Source organism: Eublepharis macularius, chromosome 4 (genome assembly GCF_028583425.1).
Source record: "Eublepharis macularius isolate TG4126 chromosome 4, MPM_Emac_v1.0, whole genome shotgun sequence".
Classification (NCBI taxonomy): Eukaryota; Metazoa; Chordata; class Lepidosauria; order Squamata; family Eublepharidae; genus Eublepharis; species Eublepharis macularius.
In genome coordinates this window covers 181966984-181987582 of record NC_072793.1, presented here as the reverse complement: position 1 = coordinate 181987582, position 20599 = coordinate 181966984, and the positions used below count along the sequence as shown (strand labels likewise).

Here is a 20599-nt window from a genome sequence, read left to right as displayed (position 1 = left end):
TGCCGCAGCTGCAGCCGCAGCCACACAATCTCATGAGCGGCCGCCTCCCAGAGTGGGTCCAGCCCCTTGGGTGCCAGCGGAACCCCCATTGGTTATCACAACACCCCCCGCCCCGTGGCGTCCCGCCTCGCATCCAATCCTGTGGGGTAGTTGCCAGCCTCCCGCGCCAACACGGCGTGGTTGTGAGGAGGGGTGGGATGTGTCCGAGGCTGCGTGTGGCTCCGCCCTGGCCCGGCGCCATCTCCTGCTTCCAGCATCCGTGGCCACTTGCGTTGCCCTCCCGGGGGGTGGGACCCGCTCCTAGGCTGCCAGGCTCACCAATCCTGCAGGGGAGGCCGCTGGCCCCGCCCACAGGGGCAGTGGAGGAGCATGCCATCCGCGCAAAGTGGCCGCAACACGGGATCCCGAGGTCCCCCGGCTGGCTGCCACAGTGCTTCCCCCCCCCGGCCGGGCCATGCAGGCTGGGCGGCCACCCCAGACCCCGGGAGGCCCCCCCCATGGCAAGTTGCACGAGCACCCCAGATCAGAGTGGCATGCCAGGCAGGGCAGGTGCGTTAGGGCGATACGGATGGAATGCCAGAGCGGCCCCTGGCCAGTCCTTGTGCATCCTTCGACCCCCCCCCCCTTGGAAGGGATGCGCTGTCAGCGCGGGCCTGGTCATGTGCTCATGGTGCCAGAGCAGGATATGGCTGGCAGATCTCTGAATTATTGCAGGCAGACACTGGTCCATGGGCAGATGAGCTTTATTCCCAGTCCCGCGGCACGCCCTAGGGCCAGGCCCAAGGGTTGGCATGTAGCAAGGATGCACCTGAGCAGCGCAGCATCCTTGACAGGGACGAGGGCCCTGGGGCCATAGGAAGCCAACCTCCGCGGCCCCCTCCCCTCCAACTGTATGGCTGCCCTGTCCAGGCGAAAGCGGCCCAGGCAGGTCATGTCGCCCAGGAGCAGGGATGGCACCCTGGCCTGGAACCGGAGGCGGCGGCGCCTGAGGGCCGCTCGGACGAACACGGCCGGCAGGAGGTGGCTGGTCCGGATGGCTGGGAGCCGCGGCGGCAGTGGCGGGCACCAGGCGGGGATGACCGGGGTCCTGCCTGGAAGGAGCGCAGGTTAAGTTCCAGCCCCCTGAACCCCCCCCCACCTGGGAGCAGCAGGCCTACCAGTCTCAGCGGCCCATTGTGAGTGGCGCTCGGGAGCGGGTCCTCTGTCCGCTGCATGGGCCACCCCAGCCGCCCTTCCTGGTCCCGCACCCCCTGTGCCCTCCTCCATCTTGCCAAGGGGGTGGGTGGGCACATGGCTAGGTGGCCGATTCCCACCACTTATCTCAGGGACCGGACATTCCAGCGGGCACTGCCCCCATGTCTGCTGTGAGCACTAGTGGTGGTGGGAGCCAGCGCCAGGCAGACTGGACGGAGGTTGAGAGAGCGCTGCTTTTGGGGCTTGTGGTGGAGAATGCAGAGGTCGCCCTGAGCACGAACAGGGGCGCCTTGTCCCGGTCTCGACCACGGGCGTTCTGGCAGATGGCAGCTGACAGGGTCTCAGTGGTGGGCAACACGCCCCGCACTGCTCACTCCGCAATGAAGTGCTGGAATGATTCTTTCAGGCCCGTGCGCAAACGAGTGCACCTCCTCATGTCTCAAGGGGTTACTTATGAGCAGGCCCTTGACGAGGGGCTCCCAGGCCCAGAGGCGGTCATGCGAGCGGTCATCCCAGAGGCGGTGGTGGGCGGCCTGGGCGTCGAGGTCCTGCCCGGTTAGTATTTGCAGATTCAGGCGAGGGGGGGGGAACGCATGGATCATGGCACATGTGTGGCAGGGCCTTTCCCGTGGGTAGGCACAGCCCCTGAGGGTCCGGACCCGAGCCGGGTGGAGGCAGAGGCAGCAGGGTCTGTGCCCCTCCTGGCAGACAGCGAGTCCCAGGAACAGGCGGCCCTTCCACCGCCGCAGCAAGCCCCTGCTGCCAGCGACGAGGAGCCTCAACCGGGCCCGTCGGGGGGCATGGATCCGGAGCACGGTATGTATCTGCGGCCCTGCTGCTGGTGGGGCCAGGGACCGGCTTGGCCATGGGCCTCGGCCATGCATCCAAGGCCCCTCGTGGCACCGGCCGGTCTCAAGACGGGGGGCTGCGCCCGCGGCTGAGATGGGTGTGCCTGGCCTGGCTCGGTGACCTGTGGCAGCCCGTCCCTCCCTGGGCCCTCTTCCCACCCACGTCTCTCTCCAGCAGGGACCATGCTCCTGGAGATAGGCGGGGAGGTGATTGCCCAGCTGTGCGAGCTGCCACCCTCCAGGAGGACCTCTGCGGCTGGAGCGGCTCTCCTGCAGTCACTCGGCTTCCCTGTGTCGGTGGAGGGTGGCCCTGGGACTCCGCTGGTTCAGGACACCTCATCGACAGAGCCGCTCGAGGAGGTGTCCCAGGCTTCAGCAGCCTCCCCCCAAGCCCACCCGCCCCCGGGTGCCAGGGGCCGTGTGCGGGAAGGACCTGGATCCGCCTCTGAGGGGGAGGGGCCCATGGAGGGGGTCCTTCCAGGCGCATGGGCTCGCGGCCCCCGCCCTGCCCAGCGGCTTCCCCCGACACTGGCCGCAATGTGGGCGGCGATCGAGAGGGAGCGGCTAGAGGTGCACGCCGTATGGGAGGAGGCGAACAACCGCGGCCGGGAGTTCATGGCTGTGGTACTGGAGGTGGGAGAAGGGCTCTGCGCCTCTCAGGCCCGTGCCAAAGCCCTGCTCGGGTGGCTCGTTGCCATCCTGGACCCGCCGGCCCCGCCCACTGCAGCAGCTCCACCTGCCCCAGAGGCGCCCCTCCCTCGGGCCCAGTTGCGTGCGAGAGGCTGGGCCCATGGACGGCCAAGGGGGTCCGGCCGCCGGCCTCGCCAGTGAGCCCTGCTGCTGCCTTTCGGGGGAGTGGGGTGTTCTGCTGGACAGGCGGGGCCGCGGCCCAGGGTGTTATACAGCTCCTGGAGGCAAGGGGGCAGGGTCCTGGGGGGGCCGGGGGCGGCAAGGCGGGGCCGGGCCATGTGACCTTATCGCCGCAGCCGGGACCATGCACTTGCACAGGCGCCGGATGGCACAGGGGGTGGGCGGGGGGCGGGTAGCGAGGCAGCGCCCAGGCCATCGACAGGCTCCTGGCTGCCTGTCCTTCCTAATGGGCTCTGCCCAGCTGTGCCTCCCCATGGTCCCTCGACACCATACCTCTCCTACACGCCTCCCCTTCCTCACATCTGCTGGGGAGGTGGGATGGTATAATAATAAAGACTGATTTCAGTGCAACGGGTGTCTGTGGTCTTTGCCTTGGGATGGGGACGGGGGCGGGCCCACTGTGTCTGCCTCCCCTTCGGCACCACTTGGGGGCTGTTCCCTGCTGCCGGGACTGGCTGCTGCCCTGGATTCCTCATGGCAGGGCGCCTGCCAGTCCCATGCCAACCTCTCTGGACGCAGCCGCCATGGACGTGGCGCTGCATTGGGCAAACGGGGGAGAGGCTCCTCAGACCACGCCAACCCCTCTCCATCCCGACTGTGAGTCCTGTCCAACGCATGAGCCGAGGCGGTCTGCCGGCATGGGCAGAGTTTGCCTGCTGCTCTGGGGCCTGGCCGGGATTACATGCTGCCCATAGGCTGTGCCTTTCCTGGCCCCTCCTCCTGCTGCTTGTCAGGAACGGCGCCCTTTGGCTGCGCCTGGCGGCGGCCGCACATCAAACCCGCCCACAACACCTTCTGGTTCTCCCAATTTGCATCTCTGCGCTGCTGCTGGCGCCGCCGCAGCAGCACTTTGCTGGCACAGGATCCGACCTGGTGCCGCCGCTGCTCCGCCTGTGCAGCCGCGCCGGTGTTGGGGCTGGCCATAGGATTGCGCAATAAATGTTCTTTGTGGTATCCCCAGATCGAGATAAATTCTTCTCTTGCTATTTCTAATGCTCCATTTAGAAAGGCATTTACAGGCGCTAGCTTCCAAACTATGCCATCCAAGTACTTATAAGGCAGATATCAAAATTACCCGTGGAATAGCGTCTCTGTCCTTGTGGTCGACTCCTAATCAGCTGGACGACAAAGTACACTATGTTTTACATTGTCCTTTTTATGGGTCCATTTGTCATAAATTGCTGAATCAAAATTTTGCAAATTTTTCTGGCTCAGATGCGGAATGTATTAAATTTTTGTTGGCTGATGTTTTCCCTTCTGTTACTCTCAAAGTAGCTATTTTTATCTCTTTATCTATGAATCTAAGGAAGAAATTAGTACCTCTTAATTTGTAAGATTTTTAGCTAAATTGTAATTCCACATCATTTCATGGTTTTGTATTTATCTTTTACCATCTTAGTTTTAAACTTTATTCTCTTATGTAAATGTTTTAACCTTTTGCTGTGGTATACTTTTTTATGTTGGCATATACGTAGGGATAGCACAGCCTAAGGCCACAACAATAAACCTGTCAACTCAATACTAGCTAAGAGGACCTTCCAACTTCTTTGTGTCAGGTACAGGTTGGTGTATTGGAGCCACCATCCAATCCATGCTGATGTGCGCACACGAAGTCAAAGGAACTTTTCAGAGTCCAGCCCATGTATATCCCAAAATAGATAAACGAATGTGGGTTTGTGGTTCTGAACCCCCAAAGCCAGTCCAAAAGAAAGGGGCTACCAAATCAAAGAGACGGAGGTCTTTTCACACTGGACTGTAAAGAATAGCCAACAGGAATTGCAAGGTCCTGAATCGCCATATCTGCTAAATGCTATCTCCTCCAGATGTTTCTGCCCTGCCTCATTTCATGACACTCACGACCCAGAGACTCCCACTCCTGTCCCTGAGGGTTGTCCAAGTCTCTAAAGACCCCTAGGAGCCACTAAGAGCTCTGGTCATGGATTTGAGAAGCTCCCTGGCTTCCTTTGAGTGTGTGTACCTCCTTGGCAAGCGATACTGGACACAGACAGGTAAAATATATTATTGGCATTTATTAAAAAAAAAAGATTACAAGAGCAGAAGCAGAAAAAAGATTACAAGAGCAAAGCAGAAATCTCTCTTAAAATCATTTAGGCAGGGCATGAAAACAAGCAAAGACTTGCTGTTCTAAAAAAAACTTCTGACTAACTAAAATACTGCAAGCTAGCTGTCTAAACATTCTCTGACTTGGTTCCAAGGTTGGTTGATCTTACTAAAGTTTAACTAAGAGTCCATCCCTGCCAACTGACTGCTGGCAGTGGCATGGAGCGGTGAACAATGAGGCTTTTTGAAATCTAAGGGGGCGTCAGCCCAGTCGTGAGAACCAATCAGGGCTCAATTACTTAACTGGAAATTACAGCATGTGAAAGTTTAGGGAGTGCAGCTAGTGCTGAGCTCAACACCAGGCTCTGACCTGCCTGAGGACACTCTGTCACAGGAAGAAAGCAGTTCACAGGTGAAGTTAGTTAACAGAGCTAGGGACTTTCCAGCAAAGAGGCCTGAACCAAAGTTTCAAACTTAGCATTCTATAGTAGGTGGTATAAGAGCCTGATCCTTACAAATGTGTTCATTGTTCTTCTAAATTCAGGAATGATAATCTTTTCCTTGTGTTAGCTTTGCTCTTTAGCCAACAGTTTACCATGCAAGAGGGGGGGAATCTTTGATATATCTCCAACTGAATCAGAGTTTCCCAAATGAGAAGAGAGCAAGGATACAACACAGGCCTGGACATAAATTTCAGTAAGTTTTATTTAAATCATTCTGCATAGGTTACATAGACTCTAAGTATCGTGGTACAGCATGGTCTTAGCATAGCAATAGCTTGATCATCAATACAGCAAGGACAAGACATAGTGAATCATCTTACCAATCCTGGAGATGTCCCAGAGATTCTCGTTGATGGAAAGAATGGGTGAGCACCTTGCCAACCTAAAAGGAAAAGGAGAGAGATAGCAAGGAGGTGTTCCTTCCTTTCTCTCCTCCCAGCTTCTTAGACTCCATGGTTTTCTTGCTCATTTTTATACAGTTTTGGCTCACATCAACCCATTCAAATTCACCAATGAGATTCTTCAGAGTCATTCCTGGCATTGGAAATCACCTAAAAATTGCAGCATTTGCAGATTTTGCGCTGAGATCGTGACATCTGTAAAACGGTCAGGTCACTCTGATCCCTTAGTATTTGCTATCATTACTCATATGAATATCATGTATCAGCGAAAATCCCCTGGATCTTAGCTTATTGCCATGTCTCCATTCAAAGTTCATTTAGACTCCATTTTGTTTGGTTCAGTATATCTATCTTTGGTTCCTTATGATTGAGGCCTATGTGATTGATATATGCATAGTGATTGCTGAGTTATTTCATGTAGAGATATAGTGAGATTGATTGAGCTGTGAATATATGGATATATGCATGCATGTGTGTATGTTTTCCAGTAATGCAATCATGTGATTAGTGTCAGTGTGACGTTACAGCCAAGACAGTGTCTCTGAGTGTCTCTGAATGGTTTGAGCTAAGCCTGAAATCGGTCAGTCAGTGATTCTTTTTCTAAAACCAAAAACTCTTTAAAAGAATCTCTCTTGCTGTGGATTTTCCTCATGTTCCTTTCTTTAATTGTGTTCTCATGATTGTTAGTGTGTGCATAGTGTCTTCCTTCTTTAGGCATAAGAATAAATGTAAGAATTACTGTGTTTTAACGTCTTTGAATCTTAAAAGAGGAAAAACTGAAATAAGCCTCTGGGTTTCTTTGGCCTTTCAGCCCCTCCTTTTCTGCTAGGTTTCTGTGACACTGAGTGTGATCAGGTTCTGGCCGACTGACAAGATACTGACCTGCTATCGATTTTTGCTTCTGTACACTGGCTAATGCAAACAGCAAAAGCAAACACTTTGCCCCTTCCCGTTCAGAATATGTCATCAAGCAAAATAGTCTGGCTCTTTCCATACTTAAAGAAAATGGATTCTAGGATAGAAAAATAGGCTGGTCTCACCTATACAGGAATACAACACTTGGTATATTAACTTTTCTTTTTTTCTAAAAGCAATGTGCTATATAGACTTTTCTGGATTAAAGATAAGGATGTGCATAGATGCTTGGCTTTTGAACAAAACATACAGTGCCAGACTATTATAACAACATTCTAAGCATATCACTAGTTCACCTTATGCTTGGATTTCCTAAGGGGAAAAAAAGAAATCAATAAAAAAATCCTTGGCACATTCAGAGCATTTCTAAGCTTGCAAACTGGGATGGCTACTTGGATATTGGGTCTGACGTTCTTGCCGTATTCTGAGAATATACACATATCCTACTATATAATTGAGTAAGCGTGTTTCAGACTTTATACCCCGGTGCACCAACAGAGGGCCTGCTGCAGAAGCCCAGGCAAGGCACCATGTCCTCCAGAAAACAATCCATGGCAGAAAGGCTAGGCTGGGAACAGGTGGCAATACCAGCCCACCGCTTTCACCCAGCTGGTATTAGGAGCGGAACAGGTGGCAATACTCACCCCCCACCTTAACCCAGCTAATATTAGGAGCGGAGCAGGTGGCAATGCCCATCCCCGCCTTAACCCAGCTGGTATTAGGAGTGGAGAAGGTGGCAATGCCTCTCTAATGCCTTAATCCAGCTGGTATTAGGAGCAGAGCAGGTGGCAATGCCCAATCCCTGTCTTCACCCAGCTGGTATTAGGAGCGGAACAGTTGGCAATACCCACTCCCCCACCTTAACCCAGCTAATATTAGGAGTGGAGCAGGTGGTAATACCCACCACCACCTTAACCCAGCTGGTATTAGGAGGAGCGGGTATTGTTACCCTTCAGCCATCTGGGATCAGGATTGGAGCAGGTAGCAATGCCCGCATGCCATCTTCACCCATCTGGTATTAGGAGCAGAGCAGGTGGCAATGCCCACTTCCCTTCATCCAGCTGAAAGCAAGAATAGCAGAAGGCAATGCCTGCCCCACTTCACCCAGCTGGGATCAGGCGCCAAGCAGGCAGCAATGCCCATCCCCCTTTAACCTGCCAGAATCCGGAGCAGAGCAAGTGGCAGTACCCGCATCCCCTTCACCCATCTGGTTTAGGAGCAGAGTAGGTGGCAATGCCCACCCCTCACCTTAACACAGCTGGCAGTAGTAGTGGAGTAGGTGGCAATGCCCACACCCCACCATAACCCAGTTGGTATTAGTAGCAGAGCTAGTGGAAATGACCGCCCCCTTCACCAGATGGGATCAGGAGCAGAGCAGATGGCAATGTATGCCCCCCTACACCTTGCTGGGATCAGGAGCAGAGCAGGTGGCAGTGCCCGCCCCGCCCATCACCCAGTTTAGATCAGGAGTGGAGCAGGTGGCAATGCCCACCCCATGCTTTCACCTGGCTAGGATCAGGCACAGAGCAGGAGGCAATGCCCTTCTTCCCTTTCCAGCCTGGATAAGGAGCAGAGCAGGGGAAAATGCCCACCCCTTTCAATCTACTGGAATAAGTCATTGAGCAGGTGGTCATGCCCAGCGCCACCTTAAGCCAGCTGGTATAAGGAGTGGAGAAGGTGGCAATGCTCACCCCCCGCCTTAACACAGCCGGTATTAGGAGTGGAGCAGGTGGCAATGTCCACTCCCACTTCCGCTAGCTGGGATCAGGAGCGAAACACGTGGTAAATGCCCGACCCCCTGCCATAACCCAATTGGGATTAGGAGTGGAGCAGGTAGCAATGCCCGCTTCGCACCTTCACCCATCTGTGATCAGGAGCAGAGTGGGCGGCAATGCCTGCCCCCTTTACCCAGCCTGTATCAGGTGTGGAGCAGGTAGCAAAGCCCCCCACCCATTCACATGACCAAGATTAGGTATGGAGCAGGAAGCAATGCCCGTTTTCCCTTCACCCAGCAGGGATCAGGACTGGAGCATATCGCAATGCCTGCTCCCCTTTACCCAGCCTGTATCAGGTGTGGACTAGGTAGTGAAGCCCACCCTCTTCATGTGGCCAAGGTCACGCGTGGAGCAGGTGGCAATGCCCACTTCCTCCCTCACCGGTCAGGATCAGTGATGGAGAAGGAGGGAATGCCTGCCTATCCACCCTCCCCTTTCTAGAGCCCATTGAATTTTTTTCCACAACGGGCTTTGTTGCTAGTGTGGATATAGAATGCATATATATATATATATATATATATATATATATATATATATATATATATATATGCATATGCATATAGAATGCATATATATATATATATGAAAAACAAGGTTTGTATTCTGGCTGATAATTCTGAGCACTGATAATGGTAATAACATTTCTCCTGGTGTGCATTCTATATCCACATTCAGAGCTTTCAATAGTTTCCCTTTCTGTGGCTATGCAGATGAGAAGACAGAGATGTACTATGACTGAAGTTCTTTCCACATTCAATACATTTAAATGGTTTTTCCCCAGTGTGGAGTCTTTGATGGCAAACAAGATTAAAGTGCTCCTTGAAGCTCTTTCCACACTCATAGCATTTGTATGGTTTCTCACCAGTGTGAATTCTGTGATGTAAAGTAAGATCACGTTGATTGAAGCTTTTCCCACACACAGGGTTTGTCCCCTTTGTGGATTCTCTTATGCAGAGCAAGGGAATGGTGCCGAGTGAAGCCCTTTCCACACTCTGAGCATGTATAAGGTTTCACCCCAGTGTGGATTGTTTCATGAGAGGTAAGGCATCTGCTACACCTGAAGCTCATTCCACACTTTGAGCATTTAAATGGTTTTTCCCCTGTATGGATTATTTCATGGGAAACAAGGTATGATATGCAACTGAAGCTCTTCCCACACTCAGAGCACTGAATCTCCGTTGTGTGTAATTTCCTATGCAAAGTAAGGGAATTATGCCGATTGAAACGGTTTCCACACTCTGCGCATTTATAAAGTTTCACCCCGGTGTGGATCTTTTGATGGGCAGCCAGGTGAGAACTCTGAGTGAAGCATTTTCCACACACTGAGCATTTATAGGGTTTCTCCCCTGTGTGGTCATAGATCCCCTGTGTGGATCTTTCGATGGGTAGCCAGGTGAGAACTCTGAGTGAAGCACTTTCCACACACTGAGCATTTATAGGGTTTCTCCCCTGTGTGGATCTTTCGATGGGTAGCCAGGTGACAACTCCGAGTGAAGCATTTTCCACACACTGAACATTTATAGGGTTTCTCCCCTGTGTGGATCCTTTGATGGGTAGCCAGGGAAGAACTCCGAGTGAAGCACTTTCCACACACTGCGCATTTATAGGCTTCCTCCCCCGTGTGGATCTTTTGATGGGCAGCCAGGTAAGAACTCCGAGTGAAGCATTTTCCACACACTGAACATTTATAGGGTTTCTCCCCTGTGTGGATCCTTTGATGGGCAGCCAGGGAAGAACGCCAAGTGAAACACTTTCCACACACTGAGCATTTATAGGCTTTCTCCCCCGTGTGGATCTTTTGATGGGCAGCCAGGTGAGAACGCCAAGTGAAGCACTTTCCACACACTGAACATTTATAGGGTTTCTCCCCTGTGTGGATCTTTTGATGGGCAGCCAGGTGAGAACTCCGAGTGAAGCATTTTCCACACACTGAACATTTATAGAGTTTCTCCCCTGTGTGGATCTTTCGATGGTTAGCCAGGCAAGAACCCCGAGTGAAGCACTTTCCACACACTGAGCATTTATAGGCTTCCTCCCCTGTGTGGATCTTTTGATGGGCAGCCAGGTGAGAACTCTGATTGAAGCACTTTCCACACACTGAGCATTTATAGGGTTTCTCTCCTGTGTGGATCTTTCGATGGGCAGCCAGGTGAGAACTCTGAGTGAAGCACTTTCCACACACTGAGCATTTATAGGGTTTCTCCCCTGTGTGGATCTTTCGATGGGTAGCCAGGTGAGAAGTCTGAGTGAAGCTTTCCCCACATACTGAACATTTATAGGGTTTCTCCCCTGTGTGGATCCTTTGATGGACAGCCACATTAAAACTCTGCCCAAATCCCTTTCCACATACTAAACATTTATATGGTTTCTCTCCTGTCGGTTTAGATATTACATTTTTGGAATGCAGTTGCAATATTCTCCTTTTCTTGCCTTTACAACCTTCTTGGATTGAGGCTGAAGGAAAGTCGACTTCATCAGAAGCAACGGATTTCTTCCGCCGCTTCCGCCTTCCTTCAGTTTTCCTTCTTGGCTGTTCTTCCTCTCTTTCCTTCACAGCACCTGAGGAAATAAGGGAGAGAAACCTGTTGAGGGAGAAATGGAACAACAAATCAGCAAGCCAACCTTGTGCAGAGCGTCACTGGCACTCAGCATGATGTGAAGTATAAATCTTAGCTTTCTTTTTATGCTCAAATTCTAGGTCTCCTTCTCTGGTGTCTCCGCGTACTGGAGATTCGAGAGAATTCTTTGGAAGTGTTTGATCGAGCTCTTCAAGGACCACTTCAAGTCCAAGATGACATGACTGGGTGAGATAGACAAATGGGAATGTTTAGATGGTCAGTAAACCCTCTTCGCTTCTTCACCAGCCCACCTGTGATGGCACAACATTGATATTGCTGACATATGCCAAGATATCGTAACTTGAATCCAGCCGATTGTGCGATAAGGAAGCTGATACCCCAAGGACAGCCTTGTCCAAAATGCAGCCATAGTAAGGGTCACTAAGAATAATTGTTGAGGGAGTCTGAAAATCCAATTATAACTATTCCTTTCTCCCCTTGGATACCTGAGATTCACTCATCCACTGGTTTCTTGCTGCATAGTCAACTTCCATCCCCTTCAGTCATAGCCAGAATTAAAGGGCACGAGCCAGTCTAAAAGTTTGCATGTCCAAGTGTTCAGATTAAACACTTTTTGTATTCTGATTAAATGCTTTTCGTATAGGTAACCCAAATATATAGGTAATTCCAAAAGCAGATTTTATTAGCCATACTTTTCGGTCACAGTTATCTTTGGTAGATCCCTTTCTCCCCCTTTTCTTCGAGTTTTTTTGGTTTTCTGTGTTTCACCTACTTTGGGGGCTCTATTCCAATTTTTTTGCAGCCACAGATTCCTTTAACTGCTCACACTTTCTTTGCCCAATAACCCGTATTCTCCTCCAAGATCTGCCCCCCTTTTCTTGCTCTTTTCTGGAGAGCTCAATCAATCTAGCTGAATTTTGACTAGAGGATATCTCAACAGTGATCCGCTTCAGGACACATCATTTGATTTCTTCCTCACACCCTCATTTAAACCTACTCTAGCAAACTCGAGAGATCCACACATTACAGTCCCCATTAAACTTTGAAATCTGTAGTATACGGCAGGCCTATATCTATAGCTGGTTGTGACGGGGAACACAGGCAAGTGAACATTTCCCATTCTGCATTCTCATTGTCTTTAGGGAAAGAGTTGCAGACATGAGTAGAATACTTGCCATTTGCATTCCAGCCCAGGCTCACCAGGCAAGGAGGAATGGAGGAAGCTCTTCACCCTAGCTGTTGCTCTTCCTCTTCTGCCCCTGCTTGCTTTGGTAGGGTCTCTGGGTTATTTGCACTCAGTGTTGCCTAATGTTTAACAATGCTGGCCAGCTCCAGAAACTGCCTCTAATGCAGACATGCAGCCCATAATATTCTGGAATTTGGAGGAGTCTCCAAAAAGAGAATCACCTGCCAGTTCTTCTACAACCTTTCTGCCTAGCCCCATTGTGCTAATTTATTCATCTATACTGGGCCAGGACTTGCCAATTCATAAACTGAATAATGTCTGCCTGGAGAACTCTTTGCCCAACATATCAGAAAGGCGATCCTGTCACATAACTGATGGTTACCTGCCAATCTCACTCCTTCCTCTGAGCCCCGCAGAATTGGATCTTCTAGCCAGGAGAAATCAGCCGCAGCAACTTGGGAAAGAAAAATACACATCAATTATTCCTACAACTTCCAATCAAGACAAATATCGGAGGATTTTTAACCGGCCCATCCCAATAGCCTGATAAAGAGAAAAGATCTTTTACCTCTTTTCATTGGTAACATTTTAAAAACAAATCTACAAGGAATTTCCCTGAGGTTCTTTCTAGTGCAACCTAAAATAACCTAAAAACCCATCGTGATTAAGTGGTTGGGCTGCGAATCAGCATTCCGTTGGTTTGAATCCCACTCCTGTCATGAGCTCAGTAGGTGGCCTTGGGTAAGCCACTCCTCTCAGCCCCAGCTCCCAGCTGTATTGTGGAGATAATAACAACACTGAGTTAGTTCACTGCTCTGAGTGGGACACTCATCTGTCTAGCTGAGTGACATCATCATCATAAATATGAAATAACCAACCTTTGTTTGTTTGTTTGTTTCAATATCTATTCCACCTTCCCCACACTGGCAGGCTCAGGGCGGATTACATTTTTGCACATTAAAATTTGCAGTTAAAACACAATACAATATAAATATTTAAAATACAAGTACAAAGCTGCACAAAAATGTCCACAGCACTAAAGATGAAAGACGTAATACAGCTGTATGTGCAAACGGTGCCATGAAGCACAGGAGTATTCCACCAACAATACAAGCTACTCATTAACACACCTGCCAAATTTTTAAGAAACAGCCTGCTGTCCTGGTCCCAGACCCTTTACAGCTTTAAAGATTCAAAAACAGAGAAATTTGGAGAGCTTGTTTTGGATGCCTGGGATACCCAGAACTCTACATCCGATGATGGGGGGCCATTTACAGTCACAGGCGACGACAACGACACACACAGTTCCAGGGCAGATTCTTATCTTGCTATGTTCTCAGACACCTACCAGTGACAGAATATTTCCCCCACCGTAGAGAGAAAAGCAACCCATCATTCAAGCATTTCTCTCACAGAAAGTGCGTCTGGCACTATGGGATGGGCCCATTTCAGCCGTCACAGGCCATCTAAACTCTCCAGAAAAGAACGGAAATCTGGGGTGGGGGATCTTTGATGCGCTTCCAAGAGGATATGCAAAGTTCTTGCAAGGCATCTAAGACGCTCGCCAGGAGAACTTGCAGCATCCGGGGGAATTGATGGTTTTTGGGTGAAATGAAAACAAATGATAAAATCCACCAGTTCTGTAAGCAAAACACAGGAGCACCTACTAGATGATCTCTCCTTCTCCTCAGCACTGTGGACAAACGGATCTTCCTCTTCTTCCAACCTGGAGATCAGTTCTGGTTTGGGAACGCCTTTCAAGAAAAACAATTTCTTATAGCTATAAAATGTTTAGGCATTCCTGAACAAATTATTTGTTAGTGCGACTGGATCCACCTTGAGTCTTGATGAAACAGGCGGACTATAAAGAAAGAATATAAATTAAATAAAACGATCGTCCCAAACGCCAAGAGGGCAGAGAGACAAGAACGGATCATTTCCTGCCCAAAAGTACGATGGGGCTGTGCGGCCCCAGGAGGATCCGCTTGGCCTTCATGACTCTCGCGCCCACTGCTGAGGACGCTTGGACTCACAAGCCTGTTGGGAAGGGCAGTGGGAAAGCAAGGCCAGATGTTGGGATTTCGGCCACATCTTCTCAACAGATAAAAATGAACTCCACCTGCGTGATCTCCATCCTCCTCCTTCAGAGGAGGCCATCAAGGTGACCTGTGGATCACGTTCTCCACGTCCAGTCCCCATTTACTTCTCTACCGAGCCCTGAACAAGTTGACAGCAGAAACCTGGGGCTGGACAGCATTGAGGGGCTGCAGCTCCCTCTGGGGCCTCCTCCCACCCACCACCCACCCCCCAGCAGTTTTGCACAGCCTCAGTGAAGCTCTCAGGACACTTCTGGATCCCGAAGGAGCAGGACATTTGCAGGGCAGGATCACTAGGGAGAATGGGAATCTCTGCACAGCCACGCTTGATTGGGAACCAGAGGTGTTCTAAAACTTCATAAACTGCGTAACCCCCTTAGCCTGAACCAACATTTGCACACTGGCTGTGTCAGTTGTGAAGCCAGTAAGGGAAGCGACAACCTCTGTGGGAACATCAGGATAGCAATTTCGACCTTCAGCCCCTATCGGCCAAGGGCAAAGAGGAAGCCTTACCCAGAGAGGCCACGATCCCGTAATTCTCCAGCATGACCTCCTTGTACAGGGCTCTTTGGGTTGGGTCCAGCAGGGCCCATTCGCTCTCGGTGAAATAGACGGCAATCTCCTCAAAGGCCACAAATCCCTGGAAGAAGGGGAGAAATAACTCCTGCCCCCGCCAAACACACCCACAGAAATGTCCTGGAGGGTGCTTTGGTGAAGGTACGGGGGTGCAGGATAACAGGATGGATCAGGAGGGTGGCATTACGAAGGAACTGGACTGCAGCCCACGGCAGTGTTTCCCTTCCTTCTGCTGCCTGGTTTTCTACGTTTGTATTCCATTTTTGGTTTGCGCTGCCTTCTAATGATGTAATCCCGTGGCTGTTGCATATCTTACTGGATGTCTTAGGCTATGTATAGGCTGTATAGTCTGCTGGCCCCAAAGGTGGTGGCTATGCCCCGGTGCTTCACTGTCTATGTAACCCCCTCCCCAGAGAACCCCTCTATCATCTTTGCGAGATCCAGGGAAGATGTTTGACTGCCAAGAAGCATCAAAGTTGATCAGGATGAGGGTGCTTGATCTTGACCGTGCCAGGACTCGAACCCGGGCAAAGCGGGTATGCTCCACTTTTGCATTAGGGATTCCTTCCTCTATGACTCTCTCCTCATATTTCAGATTTCTTACAATCTCTAGTCATACCCGTGATTTCATGCTTGCCAAATTAAATGTTGTCCTGATGGCAGAACTGAGAGGTCGATTCGCTAAAATCTCATTTTCAGACCGCTTCTGTGGTTGTGTCTCTGGTGTTACAGAGCCAGTATAACCTTTTGTTATAATGTGACCTGTTTTGTCTAAATACCAGGTTCATACTGATTACTGGGTGGTATCTTTACCGTCTGCAGACTTTGATCCAGAAAAAACTCCCATCAGTTGCAAAATATTTGGCAACGGTGGTTTTTGAAAAAATGTTGTTAAAATGCGTTTCATTCTGTTGACTATAATTGAAGTTGTACAGGCTCATCTATTTAATTTATCCTATGCGTTCTAGATCGTTGAGATACACCTATTTATTGCTCTGTATTTTGCTTTTGCGTGTTTTGTCATGTTTTGTAATGTTATTGGTGCAGAATGCTGTAGCTTGGCCATTATCAGGAGCTAGACAGAGCATGCCAACCCCACCGCAAAGAAGGAGGTACCCAAGCTTCTCTCCTGGCGATGCCTTCCTTTACCTGAGACACCTGCATAGTTGCTGTTTCCTTTCTGCCCCTAAGAGGGCACGATCCTGAACGTGACACCAATGCTTTCCCACTGCCTAGGAGAGAAAGGTGACAGGAAAACTTTGATCTGGACCATGCATGGGGTGATTTTTACCAATTCTTTTCTCCGGGGCAGATCTCAGAATTCCCCCAAGGCTAATTCCAGAGGGGGGTCCTCCACTCCCCCAGCAAAAGCATTTCAGAGGGCCATTTTGAGCTGCAGTGGGAAGGGGGAAGTTGCCCTTCAAGGGAGGGGGCTCCTCCCATCCACAGAAACTGAAGGCAGCCCCCGTTGTATGGTGAGGAAATACTCGAGTCAGACCTGAAACAGTGTTCTAAGGCATATGGAAACATGGGGCATTTCACTTATTATATTGTTTAATGTTATAAGTTGCCTCGAGACCACAGCATGAGTGGCTACTAAAAAAAAGATCCAGGGAAGTTAGCCGTGTTAGTCTGTAGTAGCAAAATAGTAAAGATTCCAGTAGCGCCTTTAAGACTAACCAACTTTACTGTAGCATAAGCTTTCGAGAAACACAGTTCTCTTCGTCAGATGTATCTGACGAAGAGAACTGTGGTTCTCGAAAACGTATGCTACAGGAAAGTTGGTTAGTCTTAAAAGGTGCTATTGGACTCTTTCCTGTTTTGCTAAAAAAAACCCTTAGTAAATCAATCAATCAGATGTAAATTGTGGGAACTATGATAATAAGAAATAAAACCTGGACGGAAACAGACAAAGCAAACCATAAAAATAAGCAATATGAACAGGCTAAGTATGAAAAGGTTTACATGGGGGGGGGCGGGGAATGCAGACTAACAGTGAGATCCTAGATCCAGAGGAGTTAGCCGTGTTAGTCTGTAGTAGCAAAATCAAAAAGAGTCCAGTAGCACCTTTAAGACTAACCAATTTTATTATAGCATAAGCTTTCGAGAATCAAGTTCTCTTAATGAGAGTTACTCCAGTCTGAGCCCTTTGCTTTCAGTTGGCTTAGACTGGGGTACTTCTGCTTTGGATTTCCCTGGAAGTTTCTCATCAGCTTAGCCAAGTGACCTTCGTGCAATGCGGCTGCTGGGGCCGAGCTAACCCTGGGGAATGAGATCGGGAAGGGGGGGGGCTGTACAGCTTGAAGTGGGGCCGGGCCCAGTCCTTTGGCTTCGTGGCCATGCTAGCAAGAATGGCATTTACTCACGTAACACGAGCTTCACCGGCCTAAAAAGATAAGCTTCAAGTTTTGCTCCGCGTGTGAAATACAGATAAGGGGATTTCAGTGGCGAGCGTGGTTTGGAAAGGGAGTATCAGCGGGGGAGCCCTCGGCGCAGCCCCCGGGCCGGCCCGTCGACCAGACAGCAGAAGGACCTTGGGGGCAACGGGGCTACTTTTCGGGGAAGGGACGGCAGATTCTTTCTCCTCCTCCTCTGCCTCGGTCCAGCCCGGAGAGAGCGCCACTGAGCCGCTGCGGAGGAGCAGCCGGGAGAAGGAAGGGCGACGGGAGCGGTGGGCGCACGGCGCGGGGCGACGGCTGAGCCGGAATGGCGACGAAGGAGGCGAGTCCTCCCTGCGCCCGCGCCGTCGATCCGGCGCAACCCGAGGGCAGAGGCGAGCAGCGGCCCCGCGCCGCTCCCTGCGCGTCTCGGTCGGGGGTGAACAGAGACAACTTGCCTCGTTCCCACCGACGGCGGCGCCCTTCTTCTCCTGCCGCTTCTCAGGGCTCGGGGCTCGCCCCGCTCCCTTCCAAGGGCGCGCAAGAAGCGCGGCTGCAGAAGCTTTTCCTTCCCGCGCCTTAGGAGGCGCTGCGGGCGGAGCTCCGCGCGAGGGTCGAAGGGAGCGAGTCGGACGCGGGGGGGGGGGAAGGCGGCATTGTGACGTCACTTCCAACCCTCCCCCGTGGGAAAGCGGCCTTTGTCTTTCCCACGCCACCGGCAGTGCCGCACGCGCGTCCTTTGCGCAGCTGATCCGGTGAGTTCCCGCCGCATCTGGGCGCAGGGGAGCCCCCGAAAGGGAAAGCCTTGGCAGGAGAGGGGGCCGCCCGGGCTTTCCCGCAGGCGCCCCCCCCCCCGGGCCAGGTCTGGGGAGGGAGTTGATGCTGCACGTGTGGGAAAGGCAAAGCGCCCTTCCTACGACCGGGGACCGCCTCCTGCGTCCTTGTGCATTGGTATCCCTTGCAGGCAGCTGTTGCTGTGTAAAAGCCGGAACGGAGTAGCCCAGGCCGGCTCTTTCTTGAAAAATATACCCCCCCCCCCAAAAAAAAACACAGCGGAAAGTTTTTAAGATTCTCCAGATCGACCTTTTAGAAATGGAAGCCTTGAAGGGAAGGAAATGCTCGGCAAGAAAAGAGTATTGTGGGGAGGGGGGAGGCCAGGGAGCTGCTGTTCAGGGCAGAAAACGAGACCCCCCCCCGGCGTCTACAGACTAGCTGCCCCATGCAGGGACATTGTGGGGGGGATCTAGGCAGCCTCTGCATCCCATTTCTCAAGAGGACAGGACTCACCCGTCTTCCCTGTGCAGCTGGCTGTTTAGTGGGTGGGAAATGGAGGAACGTCTGCACGGGTCCTTTATAAATAATAATAATAATTATATCCTGCCGTCCCAGGAAGCAGGATCAGAGCGGGTCACAACAGAAGATAAATATACAAAGATAAAATCACAATCAATTAACACAGCTTTCTAATAAAACACCTGTTCACCGTATAAAAACCATATAGCACCTGACAGAGGTGGAGGTGTGGCTTAACCATGCGTGGTCGCTCATATATGGGGGGGTAGATGGTCAATACCAGACATAGAGGAGACCGGGAGAGAGGCTCATTTGGTGGAAACCCTGATGGCCTCAACCTTACACCTGGCGGAACATCTCCGTCTTACAGGCCCGCCTGAAGGAGACAAGATCTTGGTGGGCCCAGGTGTCCTCAGACAGAGTTCCACCAGGTCGGGGCCAGGACTGAAAAGGCACTGGCTCTGGTTGAGGCCAATCAAGCCTCCCATCTTTGCGGGAAGATGGCTCTTCCTGGGGGGTGGCTCCAGAGAAGGAGTTGGTGGGGCAGGTGTGAGAAGAAGTTACCTCTGAGGCACACAGGTGCTTTGCCATTTGGACCTTGAAAAGTCAGACTCAAAACCTGGAATTGGGCCAAGCTGTCTACTGAATCAATATCTTTCCGACTCCTCTTTTTTTTTTCCTTCACAGGAAGCAGAGGATCGCTGGGAAGTCATTCTGGGCCTTCCCTTCTTTGTGGTGGAACGGAGGCTGCCTGTGTGCAAGCAGCTCAGGTAGACAGGGAAGTGCCGGGGACATCCTGCGCACCCCTGTTGCGTGCACGTTCCCTGGGGGGAAAGAATCTCTCCTTTACCTGTTAAAATTGGCCATTTGGTAGACTGGAGATCTTTCGGATCCTCAGCCTCACGCTTTTGGATTTTTTACATTGTCTGTGAACGGGAAAAGGAAACTTTCTTCTTGCAGTGTCTGGCTAACGGTGCCTTTCTCAGCAGAAATAGCTGCTGCTGGTGGTTTATGTCCGTGAAGGGCAGGTATAGGAAGTAAACAGGTGATCCTTTGACTATCTCTGTTTCGAGATTAGAATCCAGTAGCACCTTAAAGCCCAACAAGGTTTCCAGGATATAAGTATTCAGGTGTCCTTCGTCAGACAAAAGCTTCTATCCTGGAAACCTTACTGGTCTTGATAACAATAACAACTGTAGTTATATACTACTCATGTACAAATTAGTGCCCCATTCAGAGCACTAACAAAGTTTCCCCAAAACAGCTGGGAAGGTGGGCTGAGAGGAGTGGCTTCCCCTAGGGCACTGCTGAGCTCATGGCAGGAGTGGAAGTCAAACCAGCAGAGTGCCGAGTCACAGCCCAACCTCTTAACCACTGTGCTGTAGCAGCTCTCAGTTGTTAGGCTCTCAAAAGTTTGCTCGTCTACTGCACACCAACACAGCTACCCACCTGAATCACTTTATTTAATTGTCAACTGCCCTCCTCCTTGAAACCTGTTAAGCCTTTACCTAAATTTTATCTCCTCCTTCCATTTTCTTCCTGCCTAGGCTACTATTTTATTTATATTGCTGCCATATTAAGAACATGTTATGCCCCACTGTTCTGTATTCCCCCTTTGCCCAGGCTCAGCCACTGAAAAAGTCCAAGCTCAGACCACTGCAGGCAGGTATGACAATGGAACAAAACTGCCCCTCTGGAACATGAGAGCTGGTCCTTCAGATATATGGGCCCCAGGTCATGGTTCATAGGTAACCACCAGCACTTGGAATTGGACTGGCAAACTAACTGGCAGCCTGTAAAGAGACCCCAGAATGGGAGCGACACAGCCCCCAGTAACAATAAACTGGCTGTTGCATTGTTTTGCACCAGTCCAAGTCATATCCAAGGGCAGCCCCATGTAGAGTGCACCGCTGTAATCTAGCCT

General features: G+C 51.0%; 1 protein-coding gene and 1 pseudogene across 1 annotated transcript in view; one reads left to right on the top strand and one right to left on the bottom strand.

Annotated features, from left to right (window-relative positions):
- Nucleotides 1-19439, bottom strand: part of LOC129327016 (zinc finger protein 845-like) — a 42070-nt pseudogene extending 22631 nt beyond the window's left edge.
- Nucleotides 1-20599, top strand: part of LOC129329146 (uncharacterized) — a 134285-nt gene that overhangs the window by 57099 nt on the left and 56587 nt on the right. The gene's annotated exons all lie outside the window — the stretch shown is intronic.